General features: G+C 43.9%; 1 pseudogene; it reads left to right on the forward strand.

Annotated features, from left to right (window-relative positions):
* The first annotated feature begins 7,144 nt into the window (after window positions 1–7,144).
* LOC125162970 (glyceraldehyde-3-phosphate dehydrogenase-like) lies at window positions 7,145–8,480 on the forward strand (annotated as a pseudogene).
* Window positions 8,481–11,995: the final 3,515 nt, after the last annotated feature.

An 11,995-nucleotide genomic window follows, 5' to 3' on the forward strand; every position in this document is an offset into this window, starting at 1 on the left:
TTTTAAAAAAATAAAAAAATAAAATCATACTGGCAATTATAAACCATTTTAGAATCATATTGCAACTAAAGCATTACAGAGCAATTAGACAAGCAATCTTTTAAGTGTTGAACAATCTGGGGCACCTGAGTGGCTCAGTTGGTTAAGTGTTGAACAAGCTGATGGGGGAAAAACACTCCACCTCATTTTATTTACTTTTCTTGATTACTATTGAATTTGAGCACCTTTTCTTTTCTTCGCTCCCTCCTCCTTCCCCTCCCCCTTCCCCCCTCCCCCTCCTCCTCTTCCTCTTCTTTTTTTTTTTCCTTCTCTACCTCCTTCTTTTTTGGTTTGGATTTTTCTGTGAGTTTCCTGGTCATTTCCCTTGTTGATTTAAATAATTGTCAGAATCCTGTATATATTCTGGGTACTAATTCCATGCAACAATCCCCCCCCCACTTTCCCTTTTCTTTTTTATTTTTTTTTTTTTAATTTTTTTTTTCAACGTTTATTTATTTTTGGGACAGAGAGAGACAGAGCATGAACGGGGGAGGGGCAGAGAGAGAGGGAGACACAGAATCGGAAGCAGGCTCCAGGCTCTGAGCCATCAGCCCAGAGCCCGACGCGGGGCTCGAACTCACGGACCGCGAGATCGTGACCTGGCTGAAGTCGGACGCTTAACCGACTGCGCCACCCAGGCGCCCCTGTTCTCAAAGTTTAAAACTTCCGTTAAAAGAAACACTATAACAAAAGTTATAAGAAAAGGTTGGGGCGCCTGGGTGGCGCAGTTGGTTAAGCGTCCGACTTCAGCCAGGTCACGATCTCGCGGTCCGTGAGTTCGAGCCCCGCGTCGGGCTCTGGGCTGATGGCTCAGAGCCTGGAGCCTGCTTCCGATTCTGTGTCTCCCTCTCTCTCTGCCCCTCCCCCGTTCATGCTCTGTCTCTCTCTGTCCCAAAAATAAATAAACGTTGAAAAAAAAAATTAAACTTTGAGAACAAATCTCTCTGCTTTTTTTTTTTTTTTTTTTAATAGGCTCCACACCCAACAGGCGGCTCAAACTCACAACCCTGACATCAAGAGTCACATGCTGTACTGACTGAGCTAGCCAGGCACACCTACAAATCTCTCAGTTTTTTACGGCTTTTGGATTTTGTATCTTGTTTAGGCAGACATTTTCCACCCCAATATTATTTAAATATAGTTTTAAAACCTTTAAAGTATTTTAACTTTTGGCCCCTAAATATTTAATTATTTGTACCAGCTGTGTTTGATGTGATGGGGGAGGAGGGTCAATCTAATGTTATTTTTCCTCAGTAGATAGTCAATTATCTCACATGATTTACTGAAAATGCCACCCTTCCTTCATTGATTGTACATGTTGCCTCTATGTAAGCTTCATTTGTGCAGATATATGGATCCGTTTGCACTTTATTCTGTTCCACTGATTTATAATTATCCCTTTATTGTATGTTGTTAAATCTGCTTGGGTTATATTCATATAGCTTTATATATTTTTACGTTTATATTTTTATCTATATAGAGTGTATTCCCACTCAATAATCCTGCTCAGAATTTGAGGGCTGTTATCGAACATTTTCTCTTCCAGAAAAGAATCAGAATTCTTGAATTCCAATTTTAAAATTCTCTTAAAATTTGGTTGGGATTGCATTACATTTATAGATTGATTGTCCTGGATGGCAACAGCATAGAAACAGCTTTTCTTGGGTGATGTAAGTACTGGATGTGAGTGACTTTCCATGCAATCTCCTTCGTGGATATTTAGCATTCGACTCTGACAGGCAATCCCAAGAAGCCATGCTCTGTATGAATTTTCTGCAAGGGAGCCTCAAAATCCAAAGCACAGATGGTGCTTAGAGTGGGCTCCTCTCTGTCTTTGGATAGTTTTTATGTGGATATATGGTTCCATTTCTCTTGGTTATATACCTACCTAGGAGTGGAAATGCTGGATCGTACGGTAACTCTATGTTTCAACTTTTAAGGGATTACCAAACTGTTTTTCAAACTGGCTGCAAATTGAACATTCCCACCAGCAATGTATGAGAGCTCCTATTTCTCCACATCCTAACCAAGTTTTATTGCCCATCTTTTTTATCCTAGTGGGTGTAAGAAAGTTTTCATTGGGGGTTTTTTTTGGGGGGGGTTGATATTTAAAAAATGTTTATTTATTTATTTTGAGACAGGGAGACAGAGCATGTGTGCAAGCTGGGGGAGGGGCAGAGAGAGGGAGAGAGAGAATCCCAAGCAGCCTCCACACTGTCAGCGCAGAGCACAATTCAGGGCTCTATCTCTTGAACCGAACCATGAGATCATGACCTGAGCTGAAATCAAGAGTCAGACGCTCAACCAACTGAACTACCCAGGCACCCCATTTTTTTTTTTTTTTGGTATTTTGAAGAGCAGCGTTAGATTTACAAATCTAAATTGAAAAGTACAGAAATTTCCCACATATCCCTTCTCCCTGAGCACACAATTTCCTCCACTGTTTACATCTTGTATTAGTGTGTAATACAATGTGTAATACATGTAATTGATGAACGATATTGATACATTATTATTAAGTCCATAGTTTATATTAGGGTTAACTCTTTGTGTTGTACATTCTCTGGGTTTTGACAAATGTATAACGACATGTGTCTACCATTACTGTATAATACAGGATCGTTTTACTGCCCTAAAGATACCGTGTGTTCCACCTTGTCATCCCTCTCTCCCTCAGAACAACTGGCAACCACTGATCTTACTACTGTCTTCCATAGTTTTGTCATTTCTGGAATGTCATACAGTTGGAATCCTATAGTACATTGCCCTTTCAGATTGGCCTCTTTCACTTAACAACACACTTTCTAAAGTTCCGCCATGTCAGGGGGCCTGGCTGGCTTGTGGGTGGAGTACGTGACTCTTGATCTCAGGGTTGTAGGTTTGAGCCCCATGTTGGGTGTAGAGATTACTTTAAAAAAGGGAGGGGGGGACACCTGGGGTGGCCCAGTTGGTTAAATGCTGGACTCTTAGTTTCGGCTCAGGTCATGATCTCACAGTTTGTGTGTTCGAGCCCTACATAGGGCTCCCTGCTTGGGATTCTCTCTCTCTCTCTCTCTCTCTCTCTCTCTCTCCATTTGTACTCTCTCTCTCTCAAAAATATATGTATAAATAAACTTAAAAAAATTTTTTTTAATCTTAAAAAAAAAAAGTCCTCTATGTCTTTTTTGCTGCTAGGTAGCTCATTTCTTTGTATCGCCAAGTGATACTACATTGTATGGATGGGCCATAGTTTGCTTATATATTCTCCTACTGAAGGATAGCTTGGTGCTTCCAATTTTGGCAATTATGATTAGAGCTGCTATAAACATCCGTGCACAGGTTTTTGAGTGAACATAAGTTTTCAGCCCATTTGGTTAAATACCAAGGAGCATGATTGCTAGACTGTATGTTTAGTTGTGTAAGAAACTGCCGAACTCTCTTCCAAGGTGGCTGTACCATTTTGCAACCCGACCAGCAAGGCGTGAGAGTTACTGTTACTCTCTACATCCTCTTCAGCTTTTGTATTGCCAGTTTTTTGGACTTTGGCCACTCTAATAGGTGTGTGGTGTTATCTCATTTTAATTTGCATTTCCGGGGCACCTGGGTGGCTCAGTTGGTTAAGCCTCTGACTTCTGCTCAGGTCATGATCTCACAGTTCGTGAGTTTGAGCCCGGCACTGGGCTCTGTGCTGGCAGCTCAGAGCCTGGAGCCCGCTTCGGATTCTGTGTCTCCCTCTCTCTCTGCCCCTCCCCCACTCATGCTCTATGTCTCTCTCTCTCTCTCTCTCTCTCAAAAATAAATAAACAAACATTAAAAAAAGAGAGTTCTTTGTATGCTTTGGATAACACTCCTTTATCAGACATATCTTTTGCAAATATGCTTTTCCAGAGCATTTCCATTTTTAGGACTTTATGCCACAGGTTTACTTGCACACAGGTACAAAGATGTATATGGACAAATAATATAAATAACAAATTAGACGATAAAAACAACAAATTAGAAAGAACACAAAATGTTTGTCTCAGATTGGGCTCTTGGTTGCGAGAAGCAGAAGTGACTCTGGCTGATGAGCAGAAAGTCATTTGTTATAAAGAAAACCGTTGAGAGGGCTAGAGAAGAGGCTTGATGACAATCTTCAAGAATTAAAGCCACAAACCACATATATAAATAGCCTGGTGAACAAAAGGCCCAGAACATTCCGCTGCCACCAAAAACTAGATGCTGTATTTGCAATGCCCCCAAGAACTTGACTGCAATCGCACCTGTTGCTCAGACCTGCACCACTTATGTCTCGTTTGCATCAGAAACTCATTTTGTAACCCATGCTGCCCCCAAGGCCATAAGGCTGTGACGCACCCTTGCCAGCATAATAGGCGTCCTGCACAAAGCCCGTTTCCTCCTGGGGTCCGCTTCTGATTTGGAGACTGGCATGGGTGCAACTGGTTGGTGGAGTTTCAGAGACTGCAGAATGTGTATTTCCACAAACATGAAAAGTATTCCAGGGGCGCCTGGGTGGCTCAGTTGGTTGAGCATCCGACTTCGGCTCAGGTCACGATCTCATGGTTCACAAGTTCGAGCCCCACGTCAAGCTCTGTGGTGACAGCACAGAGCCTGGAGTCTGCCTTGGATTCTGTGTCTCCCTCTCTTTCTACCCCTCCCCGGTTCATACTCTGTCTCTCTCTCTCTCTCTCTCTCTCTCTCTCTCTCTCAAATAAATAAATAAATAAGAAAAGTATTCCAAAGGAGTTGGCAAACCAGAAAACATGACAAATGTCCACTAAAGTGTCTGTCAGTTGGAGATACCTAATACATTATGGCACATCCATGCATTAGAACACTATGCAGTTCTTGAACAAAGTAAGGTAGTGCAAAGACTAATAATGTTGGGGAATCTTCAAGATATAATTAATGTGCATTATGTTCTATCATTTGTACTTTAAAAGAGCTGTACATATTTATATATTCGTCCATGTGTACAAAAGTCTGGAAAGGTACACAAGAAACTGGTAACAATGGTTGCTTCTAGAGAAGGGAAAAAGGAGACGAGGATGGATGGGGAACTTGCTGGTCTGAGTTCTACATATGCCACATGCATCTATAATCTATTCGAAAACTTTTTTTTAATGTTTATTTTTGAAAGAGAGAGTGAGACAGCGTGTGTGCACATGAGTGGGGGAGGGGAAGAGAGAGAGGGGGACAGAGAATCTCAAGCAGGCCTTGCTGTCAGCACAGAGCCCAATGTGGGGCTTGAACCCACAAACCATGAGATCGTGACCTGACAGAAGTCAAGAGTTGGACACTTAACCGACTGAGCCACACAGGCACACCTCAAAATTCTAAAAAGTAAAAATGTTTGCCACCTATACAAACTGTGGCCATCAAACATTTGATAAACTGTATTAATTTTAGAATGTTTGGAAGTAGAACCAACCAATAGTGGGTATTATTAAAAGTGGGGTGCCTGGGTGGCTCAGTTGGTTAAGCGTCCAGCTGTTGATTTCAGCTCAGATCATGATCTCACAGTTTGTGAGATCACAGGGCTCTGTGCCGACGGGGCGGAGCCTACTTGGGATTCTCTCTCTCTCCCTCTCTCTCTGCCCCTCCCCCACTTGCTTTCACCAGGCATGCGCCCCGTGTGCCTGTCTCAAAACAAACAAACAAACTTAAAAAAAAAAGACAGTAGTAGCACAAACGCCACTGATGCTGAGCCTCAACTTCTTCTGGGCTAAAGGTTATCTTATACCCACAGTTGTGAAACAGCGTCCGTCTTTCCCATAAAATTGGCCTGCCTGGCTAGCACTCCCCATGCAGCCAGTTCAGATCTCTGAAGCTGTCAGTGACATTGAGGACACAGAGAACTGTTCATAGTTACTCCATCCTAAGAGGCAAGAAACAGTCCCCTGCCCACCTCCAAAGTCCGTGGGAGGGTTTCTGTGATTCTTTTGTGAGAAGTTGAGAAAGATCCATGCGATACTACTAGGCCAGTAGATGGTATAATAAGATAGTTTTGCTGATCTGGACAGGAGATTGGGCCTGTGAACCACAGCCATTTTAACACCGAGCGCGACTCAAAATACCTTCGGGTGAATCGTTTGGGAGGCTTCCAGCAGCATAAACAGAGTGCCCAACTAAAAGAGGCGTAAACAGTGAGGACATTCATTTTTTCACAAAACAAGAAGTCTGGCAAAGAGAATTCCAGAGCTGCCTCATTCAGAAGTTCAACAATGGCAGAGTTCTGGCTCGGTCTCTCTGATTTCCTCATGACTTTTTCTTCATGGTGACAAAGTGACTGTTGCTGGTCCCAGCACCATATCCTCACATGAGGTTACTGAAGGCACGAAGCATGAAGAACTTCCCGCATTGCTTGCTTTCCTGCTTTCTCTCCCTTGCTCACAGGCTGGCTCTCCTGTTTTAAAAAAAAAATTTTTTTTAATGTTTTTATTTACTTTTGAGACAGAGAGAGACAGAACATGAGCAGGGGAGGGGCAGAGAGAGAGGGAGACACAGAATCCGAAGCAGGCTCCAGGCTCTGAGCTGTCAGCACAGAGCCCGACGTGGGGCTTGAACTCACAGAGCGTGAGATCATGACCTGAAGCTGAAGTCAAGCGCTTAACTGACTGAGCCACCCAGGCGCCCCTAGCTCTCCTGTTTTTAATCAGGGAGGAAAATGTTTCCCAGAAGCCCCCAGAAGATTTCTCCCCTAGATGCAATCGGTCAGAAGTGTGCTATATGCCCACCTCCAAACCAATCCCTAGCAAGGGGAGAAGGAATTACCATGTTCGTCTTAACCAATCACAGTTCGTCCTCGGAAGGAGGTGGTGAATAGGGCTGCAAATTCCTTGTTTGTCTGAAATTCAGTTTTAACTGGGTGTGTTTATATTTTTTGTCTGAGACTCCGGCAATGCTGCTGGGTGACACCTTCCTCATTCCTGAGTCTGTTGCCAGACCATACTTCACAAAATCAGCGTTTCATTAGCAAGAATAAGACAGTAGTGCCTAAGAGTAGCAACCAACCATCTGCCTCCTTGCTTTACAAGATTTCCTTTAACTTCTGTTCAAGAAAGTCCTGGCTCCTTTTGGCTCTCTGCCCCTCCCTGTTTCACAATAGCTGTGTCCCTGACACATGATGGTGAAGGCCCAAGTAAATGACTTTGACTCTGTTGGGTGTCTGGTCACCAAGGCTGCTATTAACTTTGGCAAAGTAAATATTGTCTCTACCAATAACAGCTTCATTGACCTCAACTACATGGTCTACTTGGTCCAGTATGATTCCACCCATGGAAAGTTCAATGGCACAGTTCAGACTGAGAATGAGAAACTTGTCATTGATGGAAAGCCTATCTCAGTCTCCCTGGAGTAAGATCTCACTAACATCCCACGGAGTGAGGTTGGTGCTGAATTTCTTGTGGAACCCACTGGTATCTTCACTACTCTGGAGAAGGCTGGGGCTCATTTGAAGGGTGGAGCCAAAAGGGTCATCATCTCTGCCTCTTCTGCTGATGCCCCCATATTTGTGATGGACTTGAACCAAGAGAAAGAGGCATGACAACTTTCTCAAGATAGTCAGCAATGCCTCTTGCACCACTAACTGCTTGAGCCCCTGGCCAAGATCGTCCATAACAACTTTGGCATCGCGGAGGGAATCATGACCACAGTACATGTCGCTACAGCCACCCAGAAAACCATAGATGGCCTTTCTGAGAAGCTATGTCATGATGGCTAAGAAGCCAGCCAGAACATCATCCCTCCTTCTACTGGTATTGCCAAGACTGTGAGCAAGATCATCCCTGAGCTGAACGGGAAGTTCACTGGCATGACTTTCTGTATCCCCACCCACAATGTGTTGGTCATGGACTTGACCTACCATTTGAAGAAAGCTGCCAAATAGGACAACATCAAAAAGATGGTGAAGCAGGCATCAGAGGGCCCTCTCAAGTGCATCCTGGGCTACACTAAGGACCAGTTTCCTGCAGCTTTAACGGTGACACCCACTCTTCCACCTTTATTTAATGTGGTTTTCAAAAACTTTTAATGTGTATTTATTTTTGAGAGACAGAGACAGAGCACGAGTGGAGGAGGGGCAGAGAGAGAGGGAGACACAGAATCCGAAGCAGGCTCCAGGCTCTGAGCTGTCAGCACAGAGCCCGACGCCGGGCTCAAACTCACAGACGGTGAGATCAAGACCTGAGCCAAAGTGGGATGCTTAACTGACTGAGCCACCCAGGCGTCCCTCCCACTCTTCCACTTTTGGTGCTGGGGCTGACATTGCCTTCAATGACCATTTTGTCAAGCTTATTTCCTTTGATGAAAATGAATCTGCTCTAGCAATAGGGCGATGGACACATGGACTCCAAGGAATAAGAACCCTGGGAACACCAGCCCCAGGGAGAGGCATGGGAGCAAGAGAGAGGCCCTCAGCTGCTGGGGCGTCCTTGTCCTACAGGGGTCCCTCGACATACTGAAAAATCGCTTGTCCTCAACACAGTTTCCATTCCAAACCCCCTGGAGAAGGGGAGGCATTTAGGGAGCCCTACCTGTCACGTACCATCAATAAAGTACACTATACACCCTCACACGTAAAAAAGAAAGCCCTGGTTTACATGGCCCGGAGTTTCCACATAAACACAAAGGCACCCAATTCTGTCTGTATGTCTATCTCTCTTTCTGTGTATTGGTGGTGTGCTGGAGTGAGACACAAGATCACAGTTTTATAGTATTACAGAGTAAAATCTCAATTTTCAGGGTCAGCTGGCAAAGATGAACAGTGACAGAGTAAGATGCGAGTAGAGCATGTTACAACCTGCAATTGACATCTGGGGGATCCAAAGGTTTAGAAGCCACCACCCAGTGTGCTTCAGTTTTTCTGTGGGGCATCCAAAGAAGGGGGAACAACAGCCCAGCTGCTTCCTGAGACTCTGGCGTTTTTGTGGAACTTGATGTGATCTTGATGTGGAAGATTTGAGTATTACTGCCTTTTTCAAAGACTGCTTGAGACCGAAGATCACAGTGCCATAGAAACGAGAGAGAACAGGAATGTTTCCTTTGGGAGTCAGTGCTATTTCAACACAAGTTTTACGCATTTATGTGAGGGGATGATTATGACGTAAGTAATGAAAAGGCATTTCTGGGTCTTGATTTTAAGTGTGATTCCTGGGACTCTGCTGATAGATACACGCCGACCTACAACTCCTTTGCTGAGTCACCAGCTTACCACTGCTAGGGGGCTGCCCCAGCTCCCACAGGCCCGTATAAAACTGTTGGTTTGCCAGACTCTCATGAACTCTGGCCCATAGCCTAGGCAGCTGTTGGAAATTCTGGCTGACAGACCGGAAACCGCGAGGCAACTCTTTTTAGGGTGTCCCCTCTGGGAGTCAAAAATCAAATGGCTTGCATGGACATCCTTACTGGGATCCTATCTGCTAAACATCTATATTTTCTCAGGTTGGCTAGTGATAAACTTTATATATATTCATGAGAAAATAGTATCCATTTCCTCAACTATATTTATGTTGTAGACTTGATTAAAGAACAGCTGTGTCAGTTAACGTGACAGATTGTGCATTTATCCGTTTCCCTTCCAAATCCCCACTGTAATAACAGTAAAGAAATAAAAAGACCATAAACCTATAGGGCTAAAGAGGGGGGAGGAGATAAGAGTTAAGAAATGTCAACACAGGGGCTCCTGGGTGGCTCAGTCGGTTTAGCATCTGACTCTTGATCTCAGCTCAGGTCATGATCTCACGGTTTCTGAGTTCAAGCTCCACAGCAGGTTCTCCACTGATGGCCTGGAGCCTGCTTGGGATTCTGTTTCTCCTCTCTGCCCCTCCCCTGCTTGTGCGTGCACTCTCTCTCTCTCTCTCTCTCTCTCTCTCAAAGTAAATAAACTTTAAAAAATTATATATAAAAAAAAAAAGAAATGTCAACACAATTCTGGAAAACGAAAGCCGGTGGAGGAGTAATATAACTGATTTAGTAGAATGGAGAAGCTTAAGCCTAAGGGCGCTCATGGGAGGGAGGGCTGCTGCAGGTGGAGGTGGGGAGTGGAGGGCACACCAATAAAGAGAAAGCTAATTGGCCAGCAGGAGCCGAAGGTACGGTGTCTGTCTGCAACCACTGATTGGGTCTTGTCCCTACACTTTTGCCTTTCCGGGATGTTTCGTAAATGGAATCATACCGTGTGTAAGGTTTTTTCAATTGCTTTTTAGCACTTATTTATTTTTGAGAGATGGAGGGAGACAGTGCACGAGGGGCGGGGGGAGGGGCAGAGAGAGGGGGGTCACAGAATCGGAAGCAGGCTCCAGGTTCTGAGCTGTCAGCGTAGAGCCCGACGTGGGGTTCGAACCCACAGACTGCGAGATCATGACCTGAGCCAAAGCTGGATGCTTAACCGACTGAGCCACCAGGCGCCCCCTGTAAGTTTTTGAAAATGGCTTCTTTCATTGAGCATAATGCATTTGAAAGTTATTTGTGTTGTGGTATCAGTGCAATTTTCCTAATGACTAACTAGCGACCCATTTTATAGATGTGCTACAATTTTTTGGACTGTTTCCAGGTTTTGGTGATGACAAACAATGCTACTGTCAACACTTGTGAAGTGGTTTTCAGTTATTCTGTAAATACAGGCTTTTATTTCACTTGGGCAAATAACATGGGGTGAGATTTCTGGGTTCTGTGGTATGTGTGTGTTTAAGTTTGTAAAAAACCTTCGAACTGTTCTCCAGAGTGGCTGAACTATTCTACACCCTCCTGAGCAATATGTGACAGTTTTTGGTTCCTCCACATTCTTAGCAGCCCTCTGTATTGTCATATGTGTTTTGTTTTATTTCTTTATTTTTTTAACTTTAGCCACTCTAACAGGTAGATGGTGGCATCTTAGTGTGTGTGTGTGTATGTGTGTGTTTAAGTGTAAAATTCAATAGTTTTTAGTATATTCACAAAGTTGTGCAACCACCACCACTATCTTATTCTAGAACATTTCCATCAGTCCCTGCTTGGACTGAATTGACCCACAAGTTCATGTTGAAGTCCTCTTCCTCAAGTTGAAGGTATTTGGAGATTGGGATCTTTGGGAAGTAATTAGAGACAGATGAGGTTATGAGGGTGGGGGCCCCCTGATGGGATTCGTGCACTTATAAGAAGAGGTGGAGAGGATTCTCTCTCCATATGCACACACCAAGAGCCTCAGACTAAAACCTACTTTGCCAGCACCTTGATCTTAGACTTCACAGCCTCTAGATGCATGAAAAAGAAATTTCTGTTGTTTAGGCCACCCAATCTACAGTATTTTGCTATGACAGCTGCAGTTGATTAAGATAACCCACAGCAGAAGCCCTGTCACTACTAATCCCCTCTACACCCATCCTCTGACAATACCTAATCGACTTTTGTCTCTATGGATTTGCCTCTGCTGGACAATCATATAAATGGGATCATATCATGCAGCACATGGCCTTTCGTGTCTGGCTTCATTCACCTAGCATAATGCTTTCAAGGCTTATGCATGTTGCAGTGTGCATCATAGTTCATTCCTTGTCACGGCCGCGTGGTATCCCCTTGGGTGGAAATACATTTTGTTCATCCATTCATCACTCACGTATTTAGGTTATTTCTACACACTGGCTAGTATGAATAATGCTGCTATGAATATTCAAGTGCAAGTAAGTCTTTGTGTGAACGTGTTTTCAGTTCTCTTGGGTGTATACCTAGGAGTAGATTTGCAGGATCGTGTGGTGATTTATGTTTAAGTTTTTGAGGAACGGCCAAACTGTTTTCCACACCAACTGGGCCATTTCACGTTCCCATCAGTGGTGTATTGGAGTTCCAGTGTTTCCACATCCTCATCAGCACTTGTTGTTGTCTGTATTTTTTTATTATAGCCACTTTATTGGCTATGAAGTGGTATACTATTATGATTCTTTTAGTATTTATTATTTTTTGTGTGGGAGAGCATGAGTGGGGGAGGTACAGAGAGAGAGGG

This window comes from Prionailurus viverrinus, chromosome A3 (genome assembly GCF_022837055.1).
Source record: "Prionailurus viverrinus isolate Anna chromosome A3, UM_Priviv_1.0, whole genome shotgun sequence".
NCBI classification, from domain to species: domain Eukaryota; kingdom Metazoa; phylum Chordata; class Mammalia; order Carnivora; family Felidae; genus Prionailurus; species Prionailurus viverrinus.